Here is an 18,247-nt window from a genome sequence, read left to right as displayed (position 1 = left end):
AAAATTACCTTACCTGCAATTTCTGTTGTTCTTCAATTTTCCCGGTGAGAAGATGGAAAGCTTTTCTTTCGCTTTAAAAAGGATCGCTACTCTTGTAAAAATAAAAAGATGTCAATAATAAAAAGTAACAAGTTCTGCCATTAAAGGAGTTAACTATTTCTTTTTAAAACATTTAATATTTAACACAAAACGTAACAAGAAACATAATTGATAACGAAACATTAAGCTTTTTTGAAAAGAGCATTACATATCAACCTCTTCTCTCTGAGGCGATCATTCCCCTTCTGTTTACAAAACTTCCGCCTCGCTACAGTTACAGTTAAAATTTTAAAGTTAGATTGTTCGTCGCAGTTTCTCGACAGAAGGTGTTGAAGTATTTAATACTTTTAAATTTCAGGGGGATGAATGGTCTGAAAAGTATACTGATGTGGTGCGTAAATTCCAAGAGTATTGCGGTCCTAGGCAGAATATTGTCTTTGAGCGCTATAAATGTTTCTCATGTTCGCAGCAAGAAGGCCAGTCGTTCGATGTGTATTTGACTCAGTTAAAAACGCTTGCTGCATCATGTGAATTTTCGAATCAAGAAGAATTTAAGAAGATGGCAACAGGTGAGCAGTGACGTCAGCGGTTGTTACATGGAACCACGAGGACTAACATGTATAATACAATTATTCTTAACTATAAATAAAGTTATATATCTATTTAAAACTGTGTGTTTATTGAACATTACAAGTAGCTCTATTAGTTCAAGTGATAGTATTGTTGGGTAGCTATCGGTAAACTTCTCTTTCATTGTTACTTTAATGAAGAGTACTTTATTTTGATTGATTTCTATAATGTTTCTTTAGCTAAAGGAAGAAATAATCCTGGATTGTGTTTTTAAAAATTATGATATTGATGTGCTTTTTCAACTAAGAATAGATGTTTACCCGTGTCCTTTATTAGAATTTGTATTTTTATTATTATTTTACTTATTATTTACTTTTTTTTGTTTCATTTATTGAGTATATTGTATCATAAATATTTACAAACTAGTAAACCCCTGGAATAATCAGTACAAATATTAAATTTTGGTACTGATTTGTGTTCATTAAATGTTGCACCTTTTTACTTGTATATGTACTTTTTTTCTCATAAGATATATTGTTTTCATTGTTATTTCCAGCTCAGTATCCAAGATGCCATGTGCTTGTGTTGCTTATGGGTGCTCCAATAATGCTTATAAACTGGAATGTAGGAATAAAAAGGTGTCATTTCGCCAATTTCCCTTGAAGGATGAGAATCTCTTGTCTAAGTGGTTGACAAAAATTTAAAGGATTGGCTTTGTGCCAAACAAATATAGAAAAATCGGCTCACAACAGGTAAAGTTATTAAAAAAAATAAAAAAAAACAGTTTGTTAGTATTTTTCCTTAATGTTATTGATAGTTGGATTAAGAAAAACGTGTAAATAATTCATTAAAAAAAGATTTTAAAAATTTTGACATAGTAAAAGCTGTGCTACAATATTTATTTTGCTACTCATTAAAACTAAAGGAAAGTAAGCAATGTAGATCAAAAAGTAACGTACAACATTTGTTTTAAATTAATTATTAATAATCAATTCTTAACTTTATTATCTGAAAAAATTCATTTATTTTACTGTTTATTTATAATTGATGTATTTTCTTATCTCATCTCATCAGCATGATTGTTACATCACTTAAATAATTTTCCTTTATTTATGTTTAGGAAGAAGAGTAATCAAAAAAAGATGCTGTGCCAATTTAGTTCAGTTTTATTCCCCCAATGCGTGACAGGAAACGAACATCATATCAATTCCAGTGAGTTCAAATATCTGCATACTTATTTAATAAAATAATTTTAGTTTAGTATCAGAGTTGCAGTAACACAGTAATTTCCTCATTGTAAGGCGAACACTCTATTCTCGGAACCATCACAACTCTGATAGTGATGTATGCATTTAATTTTGAAATGATCATTTAATAAATGCTTTTTTTTTTTTTTTGGTTAAATAAGTATAAATATATTCATTAAAAAATTCTCCTGCATTATTTCCCCTTAAAGCTGTATTCAAAGCTGGATTCAATCGTGAATTCTTACTTTATCTCATTTTTTATGTTGATATTAAACCCACGTATTTATAATAAGTGTAGCCAGCTGTATGTAAAAAAACAAAACTATAGAGTTAATTTAATAGTAACTAAGTTACTATTGATACTACTCTCTAGTGCCTAAGCCTATAATTCTATAAGTGCTGTTACTAAAACTATTAGGCTATGACTCAATAATGTTAAGTAAAATATAATTTTAACCTTTTAATTTTTCTTTCCAACTACACATAACAGTTTCAAAACATTTACAATCATTTTATAAATTGCAGGAAAATAAAGATTTTTCTAAACAAAGGATGAAGACATTGTTGGTTAAAGCAATGAAAGATAGAAAAGAATTGTCTATGCAGCCACAGAACTCTGATTCTGAAGATGGTAATTTTTTTCAACTTTAGCTTTATTCACATCTTTGTTTGGTGCTAAATTTCAATCAAAATATATGTCGTCAGCGTTGGTAACAATGGCTGCATTCCCCCCGACATTTCCCAAATTTGTGCAAGCATGGAAATTTTACAACATATTACGGATGTTTGAAAAAAATCGAGAAGTTTAAAATGGTTTCTCAAATTTTGTTGGCACATTACCTCAGTGGTGATTTAAAATAGACTAATTGCTACTAAAATTGTTATCAATTAATCATAGTGATATTTTTCACTTAAATATGGTGCAAAAATAATTAGTTTCTGAAAAATTGACTTATATTTTGTAAAACTGTAATTAATATTATAGTTGATTGATTGATGTAAATTCTTGGCACAAGAGCCATGGAATACTATAGTTGAATGTTTCCTTAAATGCTTCTTAATCATCAGAAAATTTTGAAAAATGCTTTCCCCTTATTTTATAATAATTTTTAATTCTATAATATGCAATATTTTTAGCATTAGAGTGTAATTTTTTAATAGGTACTTTGGGCAAGGATATGCTCATCCAGCAGGAACTGATATGTGAACTAAAAGCTGAATGTTCTCGGCTCAAAAAAGAGAGGATGAAGCCCAAGCAGTGGCAAGTTTATCTCAAAAAAGAATATTAGAACTTGAAAAAGAGTGTGAAAGTCTTCGTGCAGCAAAAGAGATAGTTGTGGTTTCTGATAAAAATCCACCAGAGCTCGAAGAAGTAAAAGAGCTTATAAGATTGGATCGAAACTTACAGCTTCAAGTTCTGGATAAAATAGCTTATGGTAAATTTAATGCTTTCATAACAGACTATCTATAATTTATGTTTATTATTTTTAAAAGAATTGTGAATGTCACAATTCAAACAATGTTTGTATACCAGCCGGGTGCAATTTTAGAGAAAGGCACATATCAATCAAATTGCCAGTAAAAAATTTAATTACGAAGAAGAAATAAGCGAATCTGATTATGGACATGCTTTAAATGTTTTCCAAATATTCAATTCATAACATTAGGTAACTATTGTGATTTATATGTTAAAACCGATGTAATTTTATTAGCAGATTTATTGGAAAATTTTCGAAACGATTTGCTTACAAACTTACCGTTTGGACCCATGTTGGTATTACACAGCTCCCGCTCTTTCTTGTGATGCGATGCTATTCCATTCAAAAATAACTTTAGAACTAATAACAGATTATGATATGATTTTATTCATTGAAAAAGGTATTAGAGGTAAAGGTCAAAGAGTGTAAAGGGAGAATGACTATTATGGCATGTGCAAATGCTGTGGGTATGCACTAATGCAAATTATTTGCAATCGGGAAAAGTGTTCGCCCTTGCATCCTAAAGGAAGTTAAAATGTTACCCGTCAATTATAGATCCAATCGAAAAGCATGGATGACACAGCAACTCATACAAGAATGACTGGATAACGATTTTGTGCCGCAAGTTAGAAAATATTTTCTATCGATTAGCATGGAAGAGAAAAAGCCACTTCTAATCCTGGACAATTGCTCTGTCCACAAAATACCATTATTAATGGAAAGGGCAAATGTTTCCGTTGTATTTTTACCACCTAACTGCACTTCATTTTTGCTGCCTATGGATCTTGAGGTCCTTCAAGTGCTAATACAAAACTCAATTCTTAAGGTCGATGCTGGCCTCTTTAAATGGTGGCCAAATATTACAAGTCTTATTCAATAAAGACTGCAATATGGAACATTGCAAAAGCGAGGGAAGAAGTCGACCAGAAAACCCTTAAGGATGCTTGGAATAACATTTGACCATCAACTATTTCTTTTTTGTAATGATAAGGACGAGCTTGTCTTTGAAGGATTTCGTCCAAACAAAGAGAAAGATAGTGTGAAAGAATTATGATGCCAGACGATGATGCCCGAACAGTGTCTCAATTAACAGATGAGCAAATCAAAAATATAGCTTTGAACAAACAGGGCAGTGATACAGAAAGTGTAGACGGTGAGGAAGAACCAGCAGAAGATCGGATTTTTACTGACAATCTAGTTAATGTATTTGGAAAATGCCATTAAAGGACTAGAACAAAGAGACTTTATTACCGATCAAGAAATCATGACTCTTTAAGAGGATTAAAGAAAAGTTCTTAAATAAGATGCCGAAAATGAAACAGTTTTCTTTAAAAGATATGTTTGAATAATAAAATATTTATTCTGCAACACATTTTTTATTAAGAGTTTCTGATTTCTATGTATGGTAAATAAATTATCTTTATTTTAGGTAAGTATTTTTTTAATTTGTTTAGTTTTGATCGTTGAAAAAGCAATTTTTCTCTGGTTTGTGTGGATTATTGTTACATTAATTTTCCAACTCTTTTTTTTTTGTTGTCATTTTAATGTTTTTCAAATGATTAGTTGCGATTTATTTACGTAATGCGCTATTGACTTATACTATGCTTATTTTAAAAATTAGAAGTTTTTTTTTCTTAAGATGGTTGAGTCAGCAATTCCCTAACCCTTAATGCATTTTATCACTGTGTATTTGGCGCAATTTTGGTAAATAATCAATTTTATATAATGCTAATGGTTTGTCAATTTTCACGGCGACCGCGATAAATTTCCAAATTATATTTAAAAAAATTTTAAAAAAACAGCTTTAACTGTGGGATTGTTGTGTATTTTTTATCTTCAGTATAAATGCACCCTGCGCAACAATTCAACCCAACTGTTACATATATATCCCGCGATTCTGATCAGTCGTTTTCCAGCCTTCAATGTACAAACATGTCGTCATCGTCTTATCCTAATCATAAATAAAGATCTAATTTACCTTGATTCCTGTATGTATCATTCGTTCTAAAATTAACTATGGATTTACTAGAAAATCGGTTTTAAGATACCTTGACACAGTTCACCACGAAGGAATTCACAGTGCTATAGGGGCTTTTCGTACCAATTCAAAGCTTGCTAGCACTATATCATGAACCATCCCTCAATTTTCGCATTTCTGCGAGCGATTGGTATTTTATGTTGAATATATCTGATTTTATTCGCTCTTATTTATTATCCATTCACCGTTTTACCAGTAGATCTGTAAAGAAGAATAAGGAAAAGTATTCAGGGAAAAGGAAAGTTGAATCTTTGAGTCGTTCTGAAACAAAAAATAACAGCTTATTACAAGCAGCTATACAGAAAAATGATAAAAATCTTTTGTTACACATTCAAAACAAGGACCTTGTTGCCATTGAAATGTATTACCACAGATCATGCTTCAAAAATTATACTAAATTTCTAAGTGTCAAGAAAATTTCTGTTAATGAAGTTGACATAAAGTAGGAAATATTCAGAATCTTTTGTACTGATGTTATCGAGTCCACATTTATTAAAAAACATAAAATTTATGAGATGAACAAATCGACTACTTTATTAGTTCAAATTGTTTTACAGCATGAAAACGAGGACATTAATGGGTAACGCAATGATAGTTTGAAAAGAAGATTTCAAAAAAATTTCCCACAACTTGATTTTGTGAAACGATGGCATCAAGAATAAAGCACCTTTGCTTTATTATTTAGAAAATTGTTCGGATAAAAATATTATAGACTTAAACAAATATCAAAACACAAAGTCAGCCATTGTTGCTGATGCAATGGCTTTTATTCAACAAGCACCAAATTCATTTGCCACTTTTGGAGAATTCGCCACCTACATTTTGCAATCTCTAATTAAGCTGGCAAAAAAACTCTAACTGCTCCCGTGTTGACTTTGTATTTGACAGTTATAATGAATTGAACATCAAATCAGCCGAACGAAAGAGAGGAAGCATTGCTGGAGTACAACTAATTAAAATACACTGGTTATCATAAATTAAGGAAAAATCACAAAAATAGCGATAACTCTTTCAAAAGTAAGCCAAACCGTGCAAAATTTGCATATGTTGTCCACTAAGAGTAGCTGAGTAAAATTGCAATATGCAAATTAGTGGCGCTGCACTCGGCTTACGTCATCTGCCTGGAGCATAAAAGTCCAAGTTTGAGAGAAAGCACACAAATTTTACTGTGATTGCGACATTGAAAATCTGAGATAGCCAATTCGTAATAATGACCTCTAGGCATCATTTGCCTGAAGAACTACGATGGAGAGCCATCGGGAGACTAGAGGCAGGGCAGAGTCAATCAGAAGTGGCCAGATGGCTAAATGTGAGTCCATCTGTGGTTCATAGACTTTGGAGGCAATTTCAAACCACAGATTCGGCATCTAGGAGGTTCAGTCAAGGACGGCCAACTGTTACGACCAGTGCCGATGACCGATATTTGACATTAAGTGCACGCAGGAATAGAACCGCTACTCCGACACATCTTAGATCCTCTCTTGCTGCAGCCACCGGAAGGTTGGTGTCAACGTCAACTGTGCGCAGAAGGCTCCACGAAGGTGGTCTGTATGCGAGACGACCAGCCATTTGCGTGCCGCTCACATCACGCCATAGGAGAGACCGTTTGCAGTGGGCCCGACAACATGTCCACTGGACGTCAGATCAATGGAGGCCTGTTCTCTTTACGGATGAGTCCAGGTTTAGTCTAGAAAGTGACAGTAGACGTTATTTGATATGGAGAGAACCTGGGACCCGTTATCATCCATCAAACATCCGTGAAAGAGATGCATACGGAAGAGGCAGTGTCTGTGTTTGGGGAGGCATATCCTTAGGAGGGCGCACATACCTCCATGTCTTTCCAAGGGGAACCGTGAATGCTCAGGTTTATCGAGACAACATCCTTGATGCTTATGTGCGCCCATATGCCGGGGCAATTGGTGATTGCTTCCTGTTACAGGACGATAATGCAAGACCACACAGAGCTCGCATTGTTGATGATTATCTTCAACAGGAAACAATTACTCGCATGGAGTGGCCAGCTCGATCCCCGGACTTGAATCCTATCGAGCACGTTTGGGATGCTCTAGGGAGGCGTGTATCTGCCATCAATCCGCCCCCTCAGACCCTTGCCACGCTTGCAACTGCTTTACAAGAGCAATGGCTCTCACTTCCTATTGAACTGATAGACCGCATAATTGAAAGCATCACACATCGCTGTTTGTGCTGTATTGCTTCTAGAGGCAATCATATTCCATATTAAAGGTACTTTTTCTATTGCAAACCGATACTTCCAATTTGTTTATTTTATACATGTGCTAATTTCTATACTACTATTAATGTCTGATAATTTCTTTTTATGTTGTTTAATACCTTACTATGTGTTGTATATTGTGGGTAAGTTTCATAAAATTCCATGTGTAATTTCTTGAGTTATCGCGATTTTTGTGAATTTTCCTTAATTTATGATAACCAGTGTATATCAAGCGAAACAAAAAATGCCTATACAATTTCAGAAATTCTTAGCATCTGGCAAAAACAAAGAACTTATTGATTTTTGGAAAAAATGAAGCCCTTGTATTTTCGAAAATATTGAAATTTATATCACCCGTGAAAACATTTGTCATCAGTTTTTTAATAATTCAAATGAACTTACTGTTGAGAATGTTATAGAACTTGAATGTAATCACGAAGAAGCTGATTCAAGAATGTTCCTTCATGCTGGACATGCAGCACTTTTTTATGATAAAGTTTTAATCAAGAGTTCTGATACTGATGTACTTGTTTTATCTGTATCTTCGATCCATAGAATTAATACTTCTTTGTTATATATAGAGAAGATCCTGCCCAGAAGAGACTCAGTATTCTCCAGCGCCTTGCTGGAGCAAGATGAGGTTGCACTAGACGAACCTTGCTACAGACTTATCAAATGTTTATTCGTCCCTTTTTGACTTATTGTTGCGAGCCACTTATTGTGGTGGGGGAAAAGTTCTTGATTCTTAGGAAAAAGTTCAAAATCAGTCCCTGCGTATCATTACTGAGGTGGTAAAGACTACTCCGATTGATGCTACGCTTTTGGCGACTGATGTTAGACCATTGCAATCTGTAGTTCAGGAGAAAGCTATAATTCTCTGGAAAGATCATCCGAGTCCCTGGTTGCTTTTCACTTTGGAATGAGGCAAACTGGGACCTAAATAGAAATTTAAAGACTCAAAGGTGCTTTCTTCAGGGAGTTTTACACTTGAAAAACACTCTCGGAATAAATTATGATCCTGAGTATCTTGTCCCAATCCAAAATCCCATAAATTTGAAACATTTCCAAATTTATTTGGATTTATGTCTAAGTGTAAATAAACGCAATACGGATCCCGCTATTTTGAAAGTCATGACTTATGAAGTATTGAGCTCTTACAAACCTGAGCCGGTTTCATGTAGTTTTCATCCTCGCACCTGTTTGACACCCCCCTCTTCCAATTGCTCAAAGGGAGTGGCTGGGTAGGGAATTGGGGTTAGTGTATGTTTGTAGTCATTGACATGCCAAGGGCTAGATGCAAATTTCGCCAATGTGGGGAATTACAATTTGGGGGCACATAACGTAAAAATATATTCTTTTTCTCCTGAAAGAATTGACTGTGCGTGCTCGAGAAATCGAAACTGCGAAATAATGGGGGGTAAAACTTCGTTCGCACTCCTAGTTAGTAGTATCGATATCATGAGTAGAAATCAATGCTTATAGCAACCCATTCCACAAACGTACGAGTTCTAAGCAAATTATTTTGCAATAGTATGAATCCAAAAAAAATGTAGATCCCTTTCTTTCTGACAAAATCGCAAGTCTTATCCTCGTTTATTTTTCTTTTGCTAAATATAAAATGGCCTTATATTTCTTGCAAACGTCAGGAGGAGGAAAAAACCTTATCTTGGATAACGAAATCTATTATCTAAAAAATAGAAAAAACGAATTCAGCTATTGGCGATGCTGGAGATTTCAACACTCTTGTCCGGCGCGTGTAACATTAGTAAATGATGTTTTATAAACGCGTGTCGGACAACATAACCACGAGTCCGTTGAGGGGCTAATTGCCAAAAAGGAATTCGAAGAAAATTTAAAAAAGAGAGTTGTGGCTGAAGGGACGACGCCTATCCCAAAACAGTATCAACTTTATTTATATATATATATATTAATATGAAATTTTTTATATCTGGCTCGAATTAAAAATAATAGGTCATCCATGATTGCATTTCTAATTAACCAATTAGGCGCCAAAGCTCCCGCTATGGAAACAAACTCTTTATTTCCCCCGTGTCTCTTTCATAGATTTCTTTAATTTCTAGAATTGTAACGCTAAATATAAACTCTAATTTTTATGAGAATGAATCCCAGAAATTCAATTATTTGTATTCGATTTTTATAATAAAAATAGGTAAAATATGAAAATAGTGGGTATTTTTCCATTCGCTTTTTTTAAACACAATGCTGAAAACTATTAATTGTAGAAAATTTATTACAAGCACTTGATAATGACTTCCAGTTTGTCAGGGAGCTTTGGCAAGAACTATCTATAAAAATAAAACAATTTGTACAAATTTTTTTTTTGCTTAACATGTTCATTATTAAGTGCAATAATTTCAAAAAATTGAGAAGAAAAAGAAATACATCGACATAGAGGCACACAATGGGTTTAGTCTTAAAATTAAATTATATGATACTTCTTCATGTCTGCATTAAATTTAATATATGTTTGAGCAACGCGATATTAATAATTTGAAAAATTTATTCTCTTTTAAGAGGAACATCGTATTTAAAAAATTCTAAAAGTAAAGAATCTCATTTTTAAAATTTTTTTCTAGAACTCATAAGAAAACTTCATTTTTGCAAACATTTATGATATTACATTTATTAGGACATGAATACTTCGTCACTTCCTCCCAAAGAATGTTATTTTCTGTAACTGATACATAGTATAAAAAATATTTTTTTAAATGAAGGTTTGGATTAATATTCATTTTAAAGTTGGAGAAATTTTAATAAAATTTCTTAATTCAATTGTCATTGATTGAAATCATTTGAAGCATTCAGCCAATTAAAATTATTTTTACAGGAATTATTTAATAGATAGTTAGCTTTGCTTTTCTGATATATTTTACAGGGATATAGGAATTATTTTAAATATTTAAACAAATATTAAACTATTTAAAAGAAATTTAAATAGTTATTAAAAAAAAATTTTTGAATAGCCAATATCTATTACAATTTTTATTTAATATTATAATTTTTAACAAAGGGTTCGGTGGTATATTGATTGAATTCTATATATTAACAATCAACCTTGCATTACAAACTAACTTTTTTCTTTTTTACAGTCACATGGGGATTATTTTAAATATTTAAACAAATATTAAAACTATTTAAAAACAAATGTAAACAACTATTAAATAATAATAATAATAATTATTATTATTATTTTTGCATAGTTAAGATCTCTGCGATATTCTAATTTTTAAAAAGGGTTTTAGTGGTAAAATTTCTAAATTATCTTATTAGAAAATCTGAACTTTATTTTATTTCGAATTTCAATTGGAAACAAATTTTTAGAGTTGGAATTTTTAAGATATCAAAATTTTAGCAAAACACTTGTATATTTATTTTTTTGAAATAGAGTTTATTTTATTTCTTGCATAATTTTAGTAAAGAAATTGGAAAAGAAGCTACTTCAGTGGAAAATGCTGCCAACCTTCCATCATATAACACGATCAAAAACAGGCTTTATAAAGCAAGACATGAGACGAGGCCTGTTTTGTCTTAAGCTATAGAGGAGTTACTTCTATCTGAAGAATGGTGCAGCATCAAGAGAAATAATTTCTTGCTTGTGGATAATAGAAGCGGAGATGAAAGATTTTTGGTAAATATTAAAATGAAAATACTTTTTATAAATAAAAAGATGTATCAAGGAGTTGGTGAAATTTTAGCTAAAGGGTTAATATTTTGAGAAAGAATTTAAAAAAAATGAAGAAAAAAAAATGATATTTACCTTTAAAAGTTATGACAAAATAAAAAATTGTGCAAATTTAAATAACATTAAATTGTAGTTTAAATGTATTATAAATTTAATATATCATAACTTATGCGAGAACTTTCATTTAACAAGGTTAGATTGTATAATTTTTAGTCTACAATAGTCTCATTACATTGGGATACTATAGATAACACACTTCAAAAGAAAATATTATTTTAAGAGCATGCATATTAACTATTGTACACTTATATCCTTTAAAATGAAGATAGAAGTTTTAACGAAGAAAAACATTAAATAGCACTGTTACTTTAATTTATGAATTTTTCGGTTTTGAAGACTTAATTCATTATAAGTACTGTAAACAATTTGATATATAATCAGAAAATTATTCTAATTTACAAATACAGAAAAAGACAAATAGGTTGATTTTCTCTTATTATCAATACATTCTTTATAACGTTAATTTTTTTCTAGGTATTCTGTACAGCTCAAAATTTGAAGTTGCTATGTTCATCTCATAAACTGTGGATGGATGGAACATTTAAAATTGTACCCCGGTTGTTCAAACAACTGTACACTATCCATTCACGGTTTATGGGTGAAATCTTTCCTCTTGTGTACTGCCTCATGCAAGACAAGAGGAAAGAAACTTACAAAAAAGTGTTTCAAGCCATTAAATGTGCTACGAACAATGCAGAACTTGCATTTAACCCAGCAATCTGCATTTTGAAATTGCAGTCATGAAAGCCCTGGAGGAAGAGTTCACTAACAATTCGGTGACAGGCAGCTTCTTACACTTTGGACAAAGCATATGGAGAAAGTAAATAGAATCATTTACAAAATTGAATTTCGTTAACATATATTTTTTCTTATTCTGAATGTATATATTTTAATTTGCAAAGTATTTCTCAGATGATATTAAGTTGGAAGATTAAAGAAATAGACTACTATTTAGCATAAGATTCAATTTTAAGAGATTTTTATTTAGCTGCAGTATCAATTCAATTGTAACTACTTCTAATTATTCAATTGTAACTACCACTAAGACTTACATTTCAAATTATTTATATTGAAGGAAAAAACATACCTTGCATTCCCTTTCAACAGAAAACTGAAGAAAAAAAATATGCTATAAAAAATTGTTAATTTCAATCTTTTTTAATAAAATTTTGAATTTTATTAGTCATTACTTTTTGCATTTTCAGTTACCAGTGTCAACCCTGTAGCCCTTTTTTTAAAATATCTTTTAACATATTCACATCTAAACTATAATTAATTAGTTAGTTATTGGCGCAAGAGCCAGTTGTGGCTATATCGCACCTACAACTTGGTTTTGATTAAATATCTATACTGATATATCAAAACCAATGACTTTGAGGTTCTGAACTATAAAGCTGAATTGTCAGAACCTTCGTCAAGTACCAGAGAGCAAACATATTATTTGATTTCAGGATTTTCAGAGCATTAGAATTAATTTCAAGTTTTTAAAAACAGCTTTATCAAATTACAGTTGGATTTAACCAACAAAAGAATTTTGTGTACAATTTTTGAATAATTTATACTTTAAATTTAATTTCATATAAATTAAAATAAGCTGTCATTTTTACAATGACCCTGTAAATTCTGTTGCCAGAGGATCTAAAAAATAATCTTTAACAACTGGACAATATATTAGAAACTGCTTCATAAATTTAACCAATTTATTATTTTACCAATAAAAATTCATTATAGGTTCAAAGACGTGGCCTAGTAAGGCACTACAGAACTGTGGACAAATAAGAAGGTGGATCAGGCGTATTGCGGCACTTCCTCTAGTACCACCCGAGGAAGTAAGTAATGCCTACCTTTGGATAAAGCAGGAGGATCCCTCCCAATATGTGCCTCAAGCGATTGATATGTACACATATTTGGATAAGACATACTTGAATGAGGTGGACGTCCTATTTGAAAAGTGAGTTTTTTCTTAGTTAAATTCAAAATTTTTATTTTAAGATTACATTTAAACCAAGTTAACTATTATTATTTAAGTTAGTTACTGATTTCAAATTTTAATCAAAACATGGATTGAGAAGAATGTAGGGTTCGGCAGCCCTTTTGAAATTATTTTATTACTTTATAACTAGGGGGGGGGAACTAAAAATTCGCTATGAGTCATAGATTTATCTTATAACTGCCTGTTGAAAAAGCCGACCCAATTTTCAGTTTACTACTGCCAATGGTCAACTCTGTAGCCTTGTAATTTTGAAGCGCAGAAGATTAGAATAAAGTATTAGACAAACTAGACTTAGTCGAAGATTTTTTAAAGGAACTAACTCCTATTTGCATTACGTGGAGAGAACTACGAAAACCTCCCATAGTTAGCCTGCAGTAAGAGATTATAACCCATGCTCCGTCTACCACTGAAAATATTTGATGACAGCCTTGTGGTCAGTGCGAGCTGGGAGCATAATTCATGTGGACCAGCCACCACTGAGATTTAAACCCAGATAGATTAGGAGGCAAGCGCTCTGAATATATAGACATTAATATGCGTGTTTAAACTTGAAATAAACGTTGTCCTTTAATTTTATCGTTTGGACATCTAGCCCTGAATGAGATGTTAGGAATGTATTAGGCAATTTCAGAACATTCTTACATAGAAAGTTTTTTGGTTCTGTGATAAAAAAAATTTATATTGTGGTTAAAGATAATGTTTTGAAATTACGTCTAGCTTAACTGTTTTGCAACGAAGAAAAAATATTTAAATGGCATTGACATCTGATAGTCACATTCTAATTTCTATCCCTGCTTTAACTACATTAAAGAATTTTTACTTTACTCAACAATACTAAAGAATTTTTACTTTAATCAACTACCCCATCCGATTTTCACCTACACCCCTATCCTTCAACCCCTTCCAATATTTTTCCTTCACCCCTACTTGAGAATGGATAGCTTCACAGGTGTGAAAAGTCAAAACGATAGTAGCGACACCCTTTGGTGCGGATGAATACACGAGCGGGAAAAAGAGCGGCAATTCGTTTTTAGGCATTCCATGTGCTAACAACTCTGGGTGAACGTGATCTGAGGGATGATGCGGGGGTGGCCGGCCACGCGCGCTTTTAGGATAAGTCCTTTACTTTTTTTTAATTTTTATGTGCCCGTAATTTCTTTTGTTGTTATTTTATTTTGATATGATGTAAACTAAAGAAAAAATGATTATCTTTAAATAATCTGCCTAACTGATATGTAAGTCATGTAGCAGTAAACTAACTCTTTTAAATTGTAAACTAACTTGACTATGATTAAGTTCTTTAAATAAAAACATTAAGTCTAGATTAGTTATGTTGTTGGATGTGAATCCTTTAAGTTTAATTAGTTTTTATCTTTCAGCTAATCAAGATTATTATTGCAGTAATAGTAAACGCGCTAGTAATTTTAAAATTAACTAAAGTCACTTCTACATGTTATATCTAGTAAATTATGTTTGTTCAAGTTAAAAATTCTCACAACGCAATATTTTAGAAAATCATTTTTGATTCCTTAAATATATTTATTCTCTATTCAAAAATAAGATATAACAGTACTATGCAATACAGAGTTAGTTTATGTTTAACATTACCATGACAAATAAAAATCAATGATTCTCATATCAGTGTTTAAAAATACTCAAAATACTGCCATAAATTGTGATATATCTTATTTTTGTATTTTTTCAGAAAAAAATTTGGAACCATTTTCATAGTGGGAATGAAAGAACAACGAATCATGTGAAAGGGTGGCATTCCAAATTAAACCGAAACCCACCACCTAGAGATTTTTCTCCATGATTTCTTTGAGATCCAGGTGGAAGATGAAGGGAAAAGAAACATGCTTATTGCAGGTAGAGCAGCATATAAAATCCATTACGAGCGACTCGGTGGTCTCAAAGAAGAGTTGACAAGAGGGACACGGACCCCGCCAGATTATATAGATGCAGTGTCATATGTCACAACATTGAAAGGTCTTGATTGTTGAATCTGTCATGTTACAAAATCAGAAAATGCATGGAAATTTTGTACATATCTTATTTATCTGTAATTATATATTTTGTTTAAGTTTTTGTACATATATATTTAAAAACTGTGTTTATTCAGAGATTACGATTTCTTATCTAGTGACGTATTTTTTACTGTTTTTTGAATTTGAATATTGTTTACTGCACAAATAAAATAAGTTATATATTTAAAATTTAACAGATGTCATCCAATCAGGAAAAACACAGTTCAACTTTTCTGGACTTATGGATTTCTTCAAAAAACAAGAAGTTAAGTATTAGCAAAGTTCTAACACTTCTCAAAGTAAGCAAAATTTAATCGTAAATGAGGTTCAAAGTTTACCTCTTAATATTGATCAACAGGGAGCAGCTCTGGATATAGGGGAGCCATCATCTGAGTACAACGGAGACACATTCTAACAAAGACAATGAATTTTCCGAAATAGAAGAATGTACGCAGCAAACAAATATTTAGCCTCGCGATATAAAATGCCAACCATCAACGGATTTCAAATTTCCGAAATAATCCCAGAATAGATCTTGCCTTCACTCCTGGTTTTCTAAATTCCATTGGCTGCATTACAATAAAGAAAAAGATGCAGTTTTATGTTTTGAGTGCGTGGATGCAAATCAATTAGGTCTTAAAAATTCTATCAACAAAATGGAACAAGAATTTTTGTCAACTGGATTTTTGACCATTATAAGTAATCTACTTTTGAAGCAATCTAAGGAAGATCAAAAAAATGCTTGCTTTGAAAATAGTTATTAGCTCACTGAGGTATGTGGATAGATCTGGGGAAGCTTTTAGGGGCCACAAATCTTTCGATGGTAATCTTTACAGCCTTCTTGAAGAACGTGCGATGGATTTTATAACCCGGCTGAAACTACAGCAAAATCATTGCATCAAACTATTAAAGATGTTTTGCATCGTTTAAGATTTGGATTAGATTTCAACAGCTTTAGATGGTTATTTTTTGATGGAGCAGCTAATATGTCTGAGAGATTGAATGGATTGCAAAAACTTATAACTGATGAGCAGCCCAAGGCTATTTACGTCCATTGCAGCAATCACGCTCTGGATTTGGCTTTGCAAGAAACAGCCAGAAACTGTAAGTTATTTGGTGAAACTCTTTCACTTGTGAAAGATGTTTCAGGTTTAATCCCCGATTCAAGAAAAAGAAAAGCAATATTTTTAGACATTGATTTGGACTCGGAGGTTACTGCCACACAATATTTGTTGCCACTATGCCCAACAAGATGGGCAGTAAGAGTTAAAGCTCTGGAACGATTATAAAAGGGTTATCGAAACCCTGAAAGTTCTCATCGAGAATCCAGGTTTACAAAATGATGGTAAAACGGAAGACTTTGTTTTGTATTAAAGCTTCAATATCAGTATTTTTCCCCTGCGAACAACGGTCATCAGCCCTACAATCCCCAAGCTACAAAGCTTTTGGAGCATATCAAGTTTCAAATATTCTTCTAGAAACTTTAATGAGTTTAAGAGATGAACAGAAGCTTCAGGATATGTGGGAATTATCATCAGCAGAAGCCTATTTGTTTGGGTTTGTTTTTTGATAAAACGTCAAGAAACAAACTTTGTATTGGCTCGCCCTCTTCCCCAGTAAAAAAAAAAAAAAAGTTTGCACGTCACTGTCTTTATGGCAACAAAGTTGCAACCTCCAATCTTTCAATAAATTCCATAATATTAAAACAGATTTGGACCAGTTGCCTGTGCTGCACTTGCGTAGTGCAGACGTTAAACTTACCCGCCTGCGAATAAGTCACACAGGGTTAACACACCTTCATTTGCTATTTGGATAAAGTGACCACATTTTTATTGAGACAAAGCGGGACAAATGGGATGAAATGAGAATTACAATTCTGTCAAACTTTTAACACGCACAATATATATATAAAAATACGAATAGATGTTTGCAAAAATATCATCATAGTATAGGTCATAGGCTGTCATCATAGGCTGTTTGAATAGTATAGGTATAGAATGTGCTCTGCACAACCTACTCTAATATTTTTTTGCTTCAAATGTTCGATAAGTTTCGTAAAAATGTTATTGATGCCTCTTCTAGCTTTTCCACCAAAATTTACGTTAGTGTTATCAGCACAATGGGCAATAATTTTATTTCGTGAAGTTTCATCAGGCAATGAAACAAAATCTAATATTCTAATTTTAATTCCTGTTTCTGGATCAAAAAATCTAACACCTGTGGGAAATAATTATAAATCTTTGTGGTTGGAAACATCAGAATATATGGATATAAATGCGCATTTTTCTAATTCTTTCTGCAATTGTGAAAACGAATATGGTGACATAACATTACAAATAATTGCTTCGGTTTTTGTCCTTGCACATGCATATTTTTTGTCGTATAATGTTTTGATCACTTGCGACGTACAATCCATTGATCTGAAACTTTGATTGTGGTTTATGATGCGGAAAGCAAATAGCCCTTCCGCTAATGCTAGTTGTTTTTCCGTGTTGCTAAAGCTAGCACTGTTAAAAAACTGTTCCATTTTAGATGAGTAAACCTACCTGACATCTACCTGTTAAACACCCAAATTTGTTTTTGCTTATCACCTTTTCTAATTTATATAAATCCTCATCACTAAACTTCATTGTAACGATCTGTTTTTAGTGGAAATGCTAAAGAAGAAATTGAAGACCATCCGAGACTATTAGACAGGAAATAAAAGAAAATTACCAACTGGTTCAGCTGCAAAAAGAAAGTGCAGCACCGATCATCAAATACTAGATTCATTAAGGTTTTTAGATGGAACCTATTTGATAATTAATGAGTAAGTCTTATTTTTCTGGGCTATAGAAGGGCTAGTTCACTCCGCTCTTA

The 18,247-nt window shown here is 32.3% G+C and overlaps 1 long non-coding RNA gene across 1 annotated transcript in view; it reads left to right on the top strand.

Moving 5' to 3' along the window:
- LOC122272398 (uncharacterized) overlaps positions 1–15,568 on the top strand; it is a 25,338-nt gene extending 9,770 nt beyond the window's left edge. The window contains exons 2-8 of the long non-coding RNA XR_011637928.1: positions 1,166–1,361; positions 1,730–1,821; positions 2,382–2,487; positions 11,041–11,254; positions 11,843–12,188; positions 13,100–13,319; positions 15,067–15,568. This is a non-coding gene — a long non-coding RNA (uncharacterized lncRNA). The remainder of the gene's footprint in view (positions 1–1,165; positions 1,362–1,729; positions 1,822–2,381; positions 2,488–11,040; positions 11,255–11,842; positions 12,189–13,099; positions 13,320–15,066) is intronic.
- The last annotated feature ends 2,679 nt before the right edge of the window (positions 15,569–18,247 follow it).

The sequence above is a fragment of the Parasteatoda tepidariorum genome, chromosome 10 (genome assembly GCF_043381705.1).
Source record: "Parasteatoda tepidariorum isolate YZ-2023 chromosome 10, CAS_Ptep_4.0, whole genome shotgun sequence".
NCBI lineage: Eukaryota > Metazoa > Arthropoda > Arachnida > Araneae > Theridiidae > Parasteatoda > Parasteatoda tepidariorum.
Note: the sequence above shows the minus strand (reverse complement) of the source record. Positions and strands in the feature narration are given on the sequence as shown.